Consider the following 14,326-nt stretch of genomic DNA (forward strand, 5'->3'; position numbering starts at 1 on the left):
TGTTTTCCTTTGAATACTGTATTTGTTAATCAGTGCTGTCATACTTCAGGGGTCAGTTTCATTAAAGTACTGTGATTTCACATCTGGGTTTTTGAGTCAGGAAAAAAACACATGTAACCATATTTTATCAATAAAAAAGATATGGATGCTTCTTTGCAGACATGCACATACTGTCCATAATATGCATCATTATTTATATATATATATATATATATAATCTCACCAATGCATTTTAAAAGTATGATTACAGATGTAACCGATCAACATTGTCAGTTTAGTGTAGTTCGTATGTTGACTGCTTCAGCACGGCGAGCGTCTTCCAGGTCTGGTGTATGTGTACTGCCCTGTTCCTGCGATTCTGGTACAGTAGCTGATGGAGGTAGTCACATTTTTGAGTCATCCAGACATGCAGCAGCTACATCGCAAGGTTGAAAGGCCTTGCCTTGTCTCTTTGAGCCACTTCTCCATACAGGGATCACTTTATCTCACAAATAATGCGTAGGATGACTGCGGCATACCTGGGCTAGCACAGGAATCAGGGCAGTTTGGCAGTTGTTGCTCTTCAAGCCCTACCAGCAGGCTTTCAGGCACGAAAAGGTAGCCTCAATAGGTGTCTGTGCTCAGATCAGCATTTAATGTTGCTGAGGTGTTCGTTGAAGTGACTGGACAACGTTTGAGCAGCCAGCTCCGTAAAAGGAAGGCTGCGTCACCCAACAGCGCATAGCCGAGAGGTTGTCCCATGAGTTTGTGAGGTGTCTGTGGTGACAACCACCCTTCTCACCAACATCCATAGTTCAGAGCCCTGCAGCATGGTTGCATCATCAGTGCTGCCCAGAAAACCTATACGGAAGTCCCAGAATGGACCATGTCCATTCATAATGCACTGTACCAACGTGAAGGGCTGTCCTTTGCTGTTTGGCATTGATAGTTCACAGAAATGTGAAGGGAGTTAATGACACCCACACAATGAGGGAACCCCCACTGTGTTGAACATGGCAGCAATTTCCTCCAGCTCCTGTTCACTTGGCTGATGAATGAGTGGCTTCAGCGCTGTCACAACGATATAGTGTATATATCGTTTAAATGTGATTACTGTGGGGCTGTTCGTGCCAAGGAGGTCGCTGATAGAGTCCAAGTTGGTGGCAAACCATAACTATTGCCACACGGTTATCCAGGTAGGGTCTTTTACTTCTGGTCTGAGCTTGTCACAGAGTTGCTAGAATGTGTCGAGCCAGTCTTGAGGCTGGAACTTCACAACCCTCTCCCGCCAGTCTGACAGGATCTGCAGGTGAGTAGTCGTGAGGGAGCTTGGTGGTGGCTAAAACTAGAATAGATAAATATATAGATAGCAGTTAAATATTTGGATTCCCACTTTATATTTAATCACCTATTTGATTCTGCCTTTGAAATACTGCATGCATTCTCTTGATACAGACGTGGTATGTCAATTTCTGACTGTACTGTATGTGGACGCCTCTTCATTTTGTTGAGGATATAGCTACATTTTATGTCTGAAATTACGTTTGATTTCCTTTTATCCATGATAGGGAAACTTTCTGAGATGTTATAAGGAAGGTGTGTCTCTGCTAACTTTTAGGTGGTGCAATGATGACCGTACCAAAAGGAGAAAATAATTGTTTAAAAGGGCACTGGAACACTGGTTCTCCGTTTACCTGTCATGATTAATACATTACTACTATTTTAATTTGTGTCATTGCACAGAAGGTGATGCGCAACCTGATGCCCAACAACTCCTCAATGTCCTCTCCCAGCAAGCATGGTGACAGGTTCAACCCGTCCCATGCAGGGGCCAACTGGAGCATCAACTTTCACAAGATCAATCATTGTACAGTATGTCACTTTAACATCCTACCTTGTGAATTACGATGGATAAATCCATTTGAATTCAATCACTTTTTGAAAGCAACCCTTTTGATTTGAACAAAATCTTCCATACATATTTGCCTATTGTAGAAGTGCTCAGAAAGTGACTTATTGGAACTGACTCCCAAAGCATTCAAGGGATAAAGGTGCTCAAAGTTGACCTATTTTGAATACCCCACCATATTCTAAGACATATGTCTTAATCAGTGGAAAATATAAGTTAACAGTTGGGATTGATACAAACAGCGTTGTGAAACTATTTTATAATTTCTTTAATATAATGCTTTTAATCTTAAACGTCCAACAAGGCAACAGTAAACATATTGTCCCCCCCACCCCCTCCCTTGAGCCAATTGAGATATCACATGTGGGAGAGTTTCTATCTACAAGCCATCAGACTGCTGAACATTTGAACTGGACTAACCACCTGCTCTGATTCTCTGCACTTTAGCACACATGCACACAGACACACACCTGCACAGACATACGCACATATATACATTCATGCTACACACACATCACAACTGCTGCTTGCTACCAGATTTATTATGCTGCTCAGTTTATACACTGTTTATATGCATTTCATTGTGTGTGACCACTGATTATCCATTATATTGACCAGATACTCAAGTCACTGCTCTATGGTAGGCAGTTAGCTTGGGTACCAGTCCAGGGTTTTAAATTCATGTAAATTTGCCAGTGACACACCGAGTTAGTACCAAGTGAAAACTACTGGCCCAAATGAGAAAATTACTGGCCCGACCAAGATCACAGGAAAGGGAATTATGCACGCAGAATTTCAGTTGTGGGTGATTTGTTTCATTTTCAGTCTGGGCAAGTACCTTTTTATATAGCCAACCATAAAATCTGATATTTACACTGATTGTTTGGGAAAACAAAACAACCATCCCTCTCCCCCTCTCAATGATGACATTGAGCCTATATTAAACCGTTTCATATGTAATATTCCCCTCAAGAAATCATCCCAATAACATATTGATGAAAAGCATTATCTTTAGGTACATGGTCCATATTATCAGGCAGGTGTGTCTGATGCAGCATTTTGGCTACATGACTGAAGCATGGGGTTACTCCTTTGCATTGTTTACCACAATGGGCTTTATCTTTAGCTAGATCAGACTCTAAATATGATGTTGTTGCTTTTTTAATGTCCTAAAAAAAACTCCCAAATGGCACTAATAAAATCATGTGATTTATACAGTGTTTATCAATGCAGTGTAATTGTGTGAATTTTACAATGAATCGAGTATAGGCCTACCGCTTATGCCCTCGAATGGCTGATGCGCTTCACGTGGTTACTTTTTTCAAATTCTCATGCCAGACACTTAATATTGTAAAACGCTGCCCTCTTGTGCAAAAATTCATGAATTGTTATTGAGAAATAAATCATTGCTCTTTTCAATAATTGTCATCAAAACTGATTTTAGCTCTGAAAGATTCCAAAAAGCGGCAAATTTATTTCAGGTCCGGTACCAACGTTGGGCCGCAGGTGTGAAAGATTCAGCAGGCTACTGGCATTACACACTTGGCTAAAAGATTAGCTCTTTTGGATTAACTTTAATAGATCACTTTGACACCTTCTGGAAACAGACGATGCTCTACAGGAATGACAGAGTCCATCCAAATCATCTTGGGTCCTGGACTCTGTCTATGCATTTCAAGGCTTCGTTTAGACTGACTTATCAATGGCCCAAGCCCAGCTCAGATGATCCCTACCATTGTGTCGCTGAGTTGACGTAATTCTGCAGCAAATGTACATTATCCCAGGGGCGTTGGCAGTCACAATGTAAGTAGCTAATTTGTCCCTCTAACTCCACTGAATGCCTCTGTCGATCCTACAGCTATTGTATGCAGTAATCATATGTATATGAACCAGAGTTACACTGTTAGCACTGAGGCAGTGCGCCTTAGTAGGAAGTCCCCTGTGTGCAGCTGAAAAATAAACATTGTCATGTCTACTTCTGATAAGCTTCCCAGCAAAGCAGTACAAAACAAAGTATCCCAGTAAAATGCTAAAAATATCCCACATTAACATATATAGTGTTAAAGTTGCGTCAATTCAATTCTGGTATCAGAACAAAATAGTCAGCACATAGTAACTTCTGATTTATTTGTACTTTGCATTAATTAAACACGTGTATGGTAAATATGTGGTTCGTATATATATATATGGTCTCGCTGTTACACCACGCAGGGCAGACAGAGAAGAGAGCATCACATCCTATTGTTCTCTCTTATATACTCTGACAGAAATAGTTCCCGCTCAATGCTGGCCTGTCAGAGGGAGGAGGAGCGTGGTTTAAACTTGCTCCTCCTATCGTCGGCGTGCAGGCTGGGCCCAGCCTCGTGACGCACTTCCTGTCGCCGGTTGTAGTTCTTGTCTTCAGCAGTTGACTTATCCGTAGTTTATATACTTAATAATGTAGCATAGCTTCCCCGGTATCTTATATAGGTTATGCAAACAAATATCCAGTTCAACCCTAACAATAGCCTAAGAAACAAGGTTCATGAATTCAATAACTTGCTAGTAACAGATTACATTCATATTCTGACTCTCTGAAAGTCATTTCGATAATACCTTTTAATGATAGTGGTAGAAATACATGGTTATAACATCTACAAAAAAGACAGAAATTCCAAAGGGGGCAGTGTTGGGGTCTTTATTCAGAGCCACATTCCTGTAAAACTTAGAGGATCTCATGTTATATACTATCAAATTAAATCAGATGTTATTGGTCACATACACATATTTAGCAGATGTTATTGTGGGTGTAGTGAAATGCTTGTGAAGTAATATGGCTACAGGTTCACCTGCCTCACCTAAAGCCCATGCTAACAGTCAGTATCTGGATAATATGAAATTCTTGATAATGTATGCGATATCAACAGAGGGGTATATTTTCTGGGTGATCTAAGTATTGACTGGCTTTCATCAAGCTGTCCACTCAAGAAAAAGCTTCAAACTGTAACCAGTGCCTGCAACCTGGTTCAAGTTATCAGTTAACCTACCAGGGTAGTTAAACAGCACAGGAATGAAATCATCCACATGTACTGATCACATCTTTACTAATGCTGCAGAAATCTGCTTTAAAGCAGTATCCAAATCCATTGGATGTAGTGATCACAATATAGTAGCTATATCTAGGTAAACCAAAGTTCCAAAGGCTGGGCCTAATATAGTGTATAAGAGGTCATACAATACGTTTTGTAGTGATTCCTGTGTTGATGGTGTAACGAATATTTGCTGGTCTATGGTGTGTAATGAGGAGCAACCAGACGCTGTACCTGACACATTTATGAAATTGCTTATTCCAGTTACTAATAAGCATGAACCCATTAAGAAAATGACTGTAAATCCCAATCCCTGTGGATTGATGAGGTATTGAAAAATGTTATGGTTGAGAGGGATGAGGCAAAAGGAATGTCAAATGACTCTGGCTGCACAACCGATTGGCAAATGTACTGCAAATTGAGAAATCGTGAGTAAACTGTTTAAAAATAACAAATTATACTATGATACGAAGATGAATGATAGTAAAAGGCTTTGGACCACTTTAAATACATTTTTGGACAAAAAGTCAAACTCCTCTCCATCATTCATTGAATCAGATGGCTCATTCATCACAAAACCCACTGATATTGGGAACTACTAATGATATTTTTCGTTGGCAAGATTAGGAAATTTAGGCATGACATGCCTAGGGCTGTGGTCGTCATGAAATTGTCAACTGGTGATTGTCAACCAAATAACTGCCGGTTTCTCGGGAATTGACCGTTTATTAACATAAACACAAACACATTTAGCATCTCCTGGCTGCCACGCATAGCCTATACGCCACTGATAAAGACCTTTGAAACATCTACATTTTTAAAAAGTCTAATAAATCCATTTAATATAGCCTACACCATCCCAATAAATCCATTATTTATTTTAGACAGGTCTAAAGAAACATGATATGAAGAAAATGTAGTCTATTTCAGAAGACCAGAATAGCGTACTCTGAGTTGTCTTTATGTTAGGCCCTGATCTGGCTATGCCATTTGGCTGAAGATGAGTAGGCCTAACGAAGGCCTGCCATTCAACAAGATGAGTAGGCCTAACAAACAGCAAAAGCACTAACCTATGTCAATCTACTATCCCCCATAGTACAACAGTTGACCTATTAATTTTGTCAACTTGTCCTTATGTGCAATAAATAAATATTCCAAACATAGTCTGGGACAGTTGTGGGATGCGATAGATCCTAAATTAACACAACCTCTAGCATCAAAAAACCTTTTACAAGCAGTGAGGCTGACTCAACAGATTAGAACGTTTAGCTTAAAATGTTGATATACTATTAAGCTATTTCTTCACATTATAAGCACAGCGATGCTTCTTCTTCGGTGGGGTTTATCGGCAGTTGGCATCCAACGTTATGGTGCATTACCGCCACCTGCTGTACTGGAGTGTGGGCCAGATACAGGGAAAAACGTAATATTACCTGCCAGCCTCGTTGGTCTTAAAAAAGATAACATATTTGAGACTATATCTAATGACGTTCTACTCAATATACTCTTTAAACAAGTTTCCTGTATCCCCTTCTCCCTCTTACTAGATCTCATCCTCTCTCTTTCCCTCCAATAATGTCCACACTGTATCAATACATGCTCCACTGTCTGTTTCCTGGCAATACTCACATTTTCCTGTTGGATGCTTTCCTATCACGTGTAAGGTCTTATTCTGACTGTGTCCCACCCTTACTCTTGTAAATATAGCCTTCTCTCTTCTGTCCCTTCCTGCTGTTCTCCCCTTCCCAAATTTCCTCTGTACTTGAAATAAATTCCTGTCCTTAGTATCTCTATTCCACTGCTCCTGCCATTTCTCCACCATCACTGTCCCTATTTTGCTTTTTGCCTCTGCCTTGCTCATTGAAACTACCACATCCTCACTACTTAGTGCTTTTTTAGCCAGTACATCAACTGCCTCGTTTCCCTCCACTCCCACATGAGCTGGGACCCATGTAAATATTATCTGTGTACCCATTTGTTTACTCCTGCCATGGGTTTGTAGCACCTCATAAAGCAGGTCTTGTCTGCTTCGTGATATAAAGGACTGGAGACTCCTTAACACTGCACATGAATCAGAGAAAATAACTACTCTTTCTGGCTTAACTTCCTCTACCCACAGCAAAGCCAACAGTATGGCCATCACCTCTGCCGTATATACATCCAGATGATCTGTAATATGTTCCCTGACTCTCACCCCACATTCCTGCACTACAAATGCTGACCCAGTACGTCCTGTCCTTGGATCTTTTGAACCATCTGTGTATATGGCCACACAATTCTGATATACATAATATCCAGATGTCTCTTAAACAAATCAGATGCGTCAACACCCTCCCTATCTTTCCCTAGTCTCTCCAATACTTCTAGATCTACTACTGGAGGTGGGAGTAGCCATGGTGGATTCACAGGGATAGCTACAGTTGGACTAAACTCCCTTCCATACAGTCCATCTCCTTCGCCTGGGTATTATCCACCCACCCAAAGCTCGTGTTCTGTCTTCGCTCATGTTCCCAGCATGCCTGTAAAATCCCTTTCGCAGGATGAGATACTACATATCCCTGTAGGCTGACCCAATAATTAATTGCCAGCTGCTGTCTCCTAATCTGCAAAGGCATTTCCCCTATCTCCACCTGAAGTGCAGCCACTGAGGACGACCGAAACGCCCCACTAAATATTGAGTCCTTGTCCCTGTATGACATCTAGCCTTTCCAATGATGTCCGGGCTGCTGAACCATACGCTATACTTACATAGTCTATTACAGTTCGGATCAATGCAACACAAACTCAGCAACAAAGTAAACGTCCTCTCACTGTCAACTGCGTTTATTTTCAGCAAACGAAACATGTGTAAATATTTGTATGAACATAACAATATTCAACAACTGAAACATAAACTGAACAAGTTCCACAGACGTGACTAACAGAAATGGAATAATGTGTCCCTGAACAAAGGGGGGTCAAAATCAAAAGTAACAGTCAGTATCTGGTGTGGCCACCAGCTGCATTAAGTACAGCAGTGCATCTCCTCCTCATGGACTGCACCAGATTTGCCAGTTCTTTCTGTGAGATGTTACCCCACTCTTCCAATAAGGCACCTGTGAGTACCCGGACATTTCTGGGGGGAATGACCCTAGCCCTCACCCTCCGATCCAACAGGTCCCAGACGTGCTCAATGGGATTGAGATCCGGGCTCTTCGCTGGCCATGGCAGAACACGGACATTCCTGTCTTGCAGGAAATCATGCACAGAACGAGCAATATGGCTAGTGGCATTGTCATGCTGGAGGGTCATCTCAGGATGAGCCTGCAGGAAGGGTACCACATGAGGGAGGAGGATGTCTTGTCTGTAACGCACAGCGTTGAGATTGCCTGCAATGACAACAAGCTCAGTCCGATGATGCTGTAACACACAGCCCAGACCATGACGGACCCTCCACCTCCAAATCGATCCCGCTCCAGAGTAAAGGTCTCGGTGTAACGCTCATTCCTTCGACGATAAATGCAAATCCGACCAGCACACCTGGTGAGACAAAACTACGTTGTTGCTGGCGATGTCTGGTGAGGACCTGCCTTACAACAGGCCTACAAGCCCTCAGTCCAGCCTCTCTCAACCTATTGCGGACAGTCTGAGCACTGATGGTACCATCCTGTACCTGTCCCGCAAGTGTGCTGTTCAGATGTACCGATCCTGTGCAGGTGTTGTTACATGTGGTCTGCCACTGCGACGACGATCAGCTGTCCGTCCTGTCTCCTTGTAGCGCTGTCTTAGGCGTCTCACAGTACGGACATTGCAATTTATTGCCCTGGCCACATCTGCAGTCCTCATGGCTCCTTGCAGCATGCCTAAGGCACGTTCACACAGATGAGCAGGGACCCTGGGCATCTTTCTTTTGGTGTTTTTCAGAGTCAGTAGAAAGGCCTCTTTAGTGTCCTAAGTTTTCATAACTGTGACCTTAATTGCCTACCGTCTGTAAGCTGTTAGTGTCTTAACGACCGTTCCACAGGTGCATGTTCATGAATTGTTTATGGTTCATTGAACAAGCATGTGAAACAGTGTTTAAACCCTTTACAATGAAGATCTGTAAAGTTATTTGGATTTTTATTTTTTACGTCCTGAAAAAGGGCCGTTTATTTTTTTGCTGAGTTTATATGGTCTTCAATGAAGCACATCCAGCCCCCCACTCCTTTCCTGTCAGACAGCGCATCACATTTAGTACCTTCTTACCCTTTCCCACCACTCTCTCAATGTGTTCTGCCCAGGTCATTCTAGTATCAAAGTATACCCCAAGGAACCTGAAGGCCCCCACCCTCTCCAACTTTCTCCCATATAACCTCAAGCATATCTCATCTCCCAGTTTCCTCCTGGTAAAGACAACTGTCTGAGTTTTCTTTACACATTAATGCCCACTGCTCCACCTCATCAGTTGCTTGACTATATATGGCATATTTCTTCCTCTCTTCCATAAGGCTCCAACATCTGCAAATAACGACCTCCCAATATCCGGCTGTACCTGAGAGTAAACATCATTGATAATGATTGAGAACATCAGAGGACTAATCACGATCCCCTGTGGAGTACCATTATCCACCATGTAGCTGCCTGAGAAAGACTTCCCAACCCTCACCTGGATAGACCTTCCAAACAGGAAATCTTTTATCCAGTTGTACGTTCTTCCTCCTACCCTCATAATATCAAGCTTGATTAACTACCCCTCCTTCCACATCATATCATACGTCTTCTCCACATCAAAAAATACAGCTACAACAGTCTCCTTGTTCACCTGAGCCTTCCTGACCTCTGCTTCTTAGCACAGCACTGGGTCCATTGTTCCCCTACCCTTCCTGAATCCGCTCTGATGTGGCGATACTAACCCCCTGCTCTCCAGGAAGTAAGTTAGCCTCTCCGTTATCACACGCTCCATAATCTTACATACATGTGATGTTAAGGCTATTAGCCGATAGCTTGTTGGCCTCGTTGGGTCCTTCCCTAGCTTCCGGATTGGTACCACTACTGCCTTCTTCCAGCTGCTTGGTAGTTTCCCCTTCTCCCACACTCTGTAGTACAACACCAATACCTTATCCAGTGCCTCATCACTAAGTTGGGCCAACATAACATAGCACACCTCATCTTTCCCAGGTGAAGTTAACCCAGCCTTAACTATTGCCCTTTTCACCTCTACCATTGTAAATGGTGCATTCAACGCATCATTTACATCCTCCCTCCTATCCAGCACTCCAGGATGCTCCTCTCTCGTTCTCTCTCTCCCCCTCTGCCCCTCCTCTGACAAATTTGCCGAGCTATACACTTGGACAAACGCTTCGGCCATCATCTCTGCCATCTCCTCATCTTACTACCACATCCTCCTCAGTCGTCAACACTGGATAATCCCACTCCCTTCGGACCCCACTCATCTGCTTAATCATCCCCCACACTTCTCCCACTGGTGTCGCCCTTCCAATGGTGTCACAGAACCGACGCCAACATGACCTCTTGCCTGACGAATAGTTCTCCTCACCAGAGCCTGGGCCTGCTTATACTGAATCAGATGTTGGAAGTTAGGTGTCCTTTTCAGTACTCTAAATGCCCTGTTCCTACTCCTCACCATTGTCCCACACTCCTCTGTCCACCATGGGACTGCTTTCCTCCTCCTCCCTGAACTGTTAGGTATCGCCTCAGTAGCTGCTCCCACTAACGCTGTTCTCACCCAGTTATTCATACTATCCACTTCCCCTCTCAAGTCCACCCGAGCCATCACCCGCTCACTTAACTCCTGAAAGTGATCCCACTTTGCCCTTTCAAACACCCACCTGCCTACTCCATCCACTGACTCCTCCTCCTCCCTCTGGCCTACTGTGCATACTATGGGGTAATGATCACTCCCTACTGTTGACTCCTCCCATTCCTCACACTCACAGATTCCTGCCATCACACTAGATACCAGAGTGAGGTCCATTGCAGACTCTTTCCCTGTAACTACATCAATCCTAGTCCCTCGGCCATCATTCAGGCACACCAGATCTTAAACTTCTATCAGATTTTAAATCATTTGGCCATTTCCATTCATCCCCCGCCCCTCCCCCAGAGCGTGTTGTGGGCATTAAAATCCCCACACCACATCACAGCGCAGCAATACGCACATGGCAGTAGGCTATAAGCATGAATGTTTCAAAATGCAATCAGTTAGCGGGAAAACACCATTCTCAAGTGGCTGCAAATGTGATTATGAATGTAATGGTTTATTATAAATGTGCATTTTTATAGTGAAAATTATCTCCTCCAAACTTCAAACTCACATGCCGCCTATGTATGCCAGTTAGGCTCTACACCGGTTGAAAATCGTATTAATGTGCTTAATTTTAAGAAGTTATAAAAAATTTTGACAACCCTATTTTTAAGTTTTTAAATGATATCGAACTCAACCGTTTATCTTTTCCAATGATAAAAACATGGATGTCGCATAATATGGTGGGGGTATGCAAAAAGGGTCTACTTTGAGCACCTTTATCTCATAAATGTTTTGGCATTCAGCTAAAAAGAAAAAGTCATTTTCTGACCACTTCCATGGCCAAGCATGTGCAGTTTGGTACTTTCTTTTTTTTAAATCAAAAGGAATGCTGTCAAAAAGTCAATGAATTGAAATAGATTTCCCCTGAAACAACATTAACTCCCTATAGCTTAATTTGACACATTTAGTCAGGTCATGGATACATTTTTTAAAATGTAATTTGTGTTTTTAGGAAAATGAGAGATCACCAAGTCAGAATGGAAAAATAAAGGATGCAACATCGGACAGCAGCCAAGGTAAGTAACATGACAAACTAAGCCTCATCATAGGAATTTACCAGCACCTAAGGCATACAGTGTACACTCCTTCGACCTCTCTCTTCAACAAGCTGTTTTTGCCCACAGGTTTGATGCTGACTGGATGTTTTTTATTTGTGGCAACATTTTCAGTAAACCCTAGACTCTGTTGTGCTTGAAAAGCCCAGGAGGACAGCAGTTTGAGATACTGGATCCGGCACGCCTGGAACCGACGATTATGTCACGTTCAAAGTCGCTTAGGTCACTCGTTTTGCCAATTTTAAGGTTCAATCGAAAAGTGGATGCCTCGATGCCTGTCTGCCTGGCCAAGTGACTCACGGTTTGTAGGAGCGATTAATTTTCGTGAATGGGACGGTGTATCTAATAAACTGGCCAGTGAGTGTATAATGGCAATAATTGTGCAAGCTAAAAGGCTGGCCACAAACAAATACCAGTGCAGTACAACAGTGGTGTGCCGAACGGCATCTTGGAACACACAACTCGTCCGTTCTTGCCATGGATGTCTATTGCAGCAGACGACTCGAAACGGCTCAATTGGAGGAGTGGGAAAAAATTGCCTGGAAAATGACAGCGAGTTCAATTTACTTGAGTGGCCTGCGCAGTCCACAGACCTCAACCTAATAGAACATCTTTGTGATGAAATGGGACGGGCTGCTGGCAGCATGAATGTATCGCCATCCAATCTGCAGCAACTGCGTGATGCCATCGAGTCAGCATGGACCAGCATCTCTGTGGAACATTTTGGACACCTTGTAGAATGCCCCGAATAACTCAGGATGTTCTGGAGGCAAAGGGGGGCCAACCCGGTACTAGATGGGTGTACCAAATAAACTATTTGGTAAGTGTATATTCATGTAACTGTGGTTCTCTATTAGCGGATGGGCTGGCCTTATCTGCTTTGCTGAAAAGTTAGCTGCTCGGAGCAGACATCATCAAAGGACCCCCAGACAGAGGACAAATGGTTGCAGCCCTCCACACCAGAAAATATGAGTCTCTTCGGTGTAAGAATGTCTCACCGTATCTCTCATTTCCAAGCTACATGGAGTTATTTGGAGCAAGGTCTGACCCAAATCTATATTTTATGTGCAGTACTCTCTGTGCTAAGAGATCCACACTAGATGAAGACAACAGAATCTCTCTCTACTCGTTGGCACCTGTCAGTAGTAAAAGGTAAATGGATCGAATGGCAGCCTCTCTGTAAAGATGCAGAGTGGTTACTGTTAACTACAAATCAACGTTAATTTCATTTGGTTTGTTTTTTGTCTTTGCAGTCAGAAGTTCCTACTGTCACCCTGGAAGCTGACTCGTAAAATCGCAAAGATCCCACTCAAGGTCTTGGATGCTCCTGAACTACAGGATGACTTCTATCTCAACCTTGTGGACTGGTCTGCTCTAAATGTGCTAAGCAGGCTTAGGCACTTGTCTATCTCTGGAGTGCCTGCACCAGCCAGGTACTGCTTGTCTGACTAATACATGTGCATGTGATTTCATTATCCTGTCATTACACATCATGTTAATTTCTATACAAGCCCCCAGATGTGCATTGATTTATTTTTCCAGGTAACTCGTCTGTGTGATTTAGCAATGGAGGGAGATTCTGTTACATCCGTGGGCTGGTCAGAGTGAGTAAATTCAACTCTATATAATCTGCAGTTTGTCAGTCCCACCATAATACCTTTTACATCTGGTGTTTTGTGTGGTTTTCTGACTCCAATGCTGTGTGTTTCTGATTTAGGGGCAATCATGTGGCAGTCGGGACTCACAAAGGCTACGTACAGATCTGGGATGCAGCAGCTGGCAAAAAGCTTTTTACACGAGAGGGTCACACTGCTAGAGTTGGTGAGCATTCAGGACGAAAAACACCCTTCTGTGGAAATGTCCATTATAGATGTCACATATCAGTTGTTCATTTCATCAGTCTCTTTCCCTCGCCATTCCAATGTCTAATCTTCCACAGGTGCACTGGCATGGAACGCAGACCAGTTGCCATCCTGCAGATGATTCGCACATCACCTCTCCAGTCTGAGCGCCGGTTGCAGGGTCACCTGCAGGAGGTGTGTGTGGTCTGAAGTGGAGTACAGAGAGCCATAGCCGCGGGAAGTAGTGGTGCTGAGGGTGCCGCAGCAAAATTATGATACAACATGGACACGGCATCTTGCCATAGAGGATGGAGGAGCAAAGAACTGTGTTTACTTTGTCACTCGGAAACAACTGAAACTGGACCATTAACAGATTTTACATTTTTTTATTGTCAACAACAATGTTTTTATTAGATTTTTTTTATATTCTTGTCCAGTTCAATTTACAGCTTTGATTTTTGTATTCCATGTCTATGATGCAAATATGTGTTAAAGAAGGGTTAAGATCTAAACTTTAAGTTGATGATGTTACAGTCAGGTCTTATTTATTTGCCATTTAAAAAAATATATACACTGCTCAAAAAAATAAAGGGAACACTTAAACAACACAATGTAACTCCAAGTCAATCACACTTCTGTGAAATCAAACTGTCCACTTAGGAAGCAGCACTGATTGACAATAAATTTCA

At 42.8% G+C, this 14,326-nt stretch overlaps 1 pseudogene; it reads left to right on the plus strand.

Annotated features, from left to right (window-relative positions):
• The first annotated feature begins 1,608 nt into the window (after positions 1-1,608).
• On the plus strand, positions 1,609-13,882 carry LOC115193035 (fizzy-related protein homolog; annotated as a pseudogene).
• Positions 13,883-14,326: the final 444 nt, after the last annotated feature.

This window comes from Salmo trutta, chromosome 4 (genome assembly GCF_901001165.1).
Source record: "Salmo trutta chromosome 4, fSalTru1.1, whole genome shotgun sequence".
Classification (NCBI taxonomy): Eukaryota; Metazoa; Chordata; class Actinopteri; order Salmoniformes; family Salmonidae; genus Salmo; species Salmo trutta.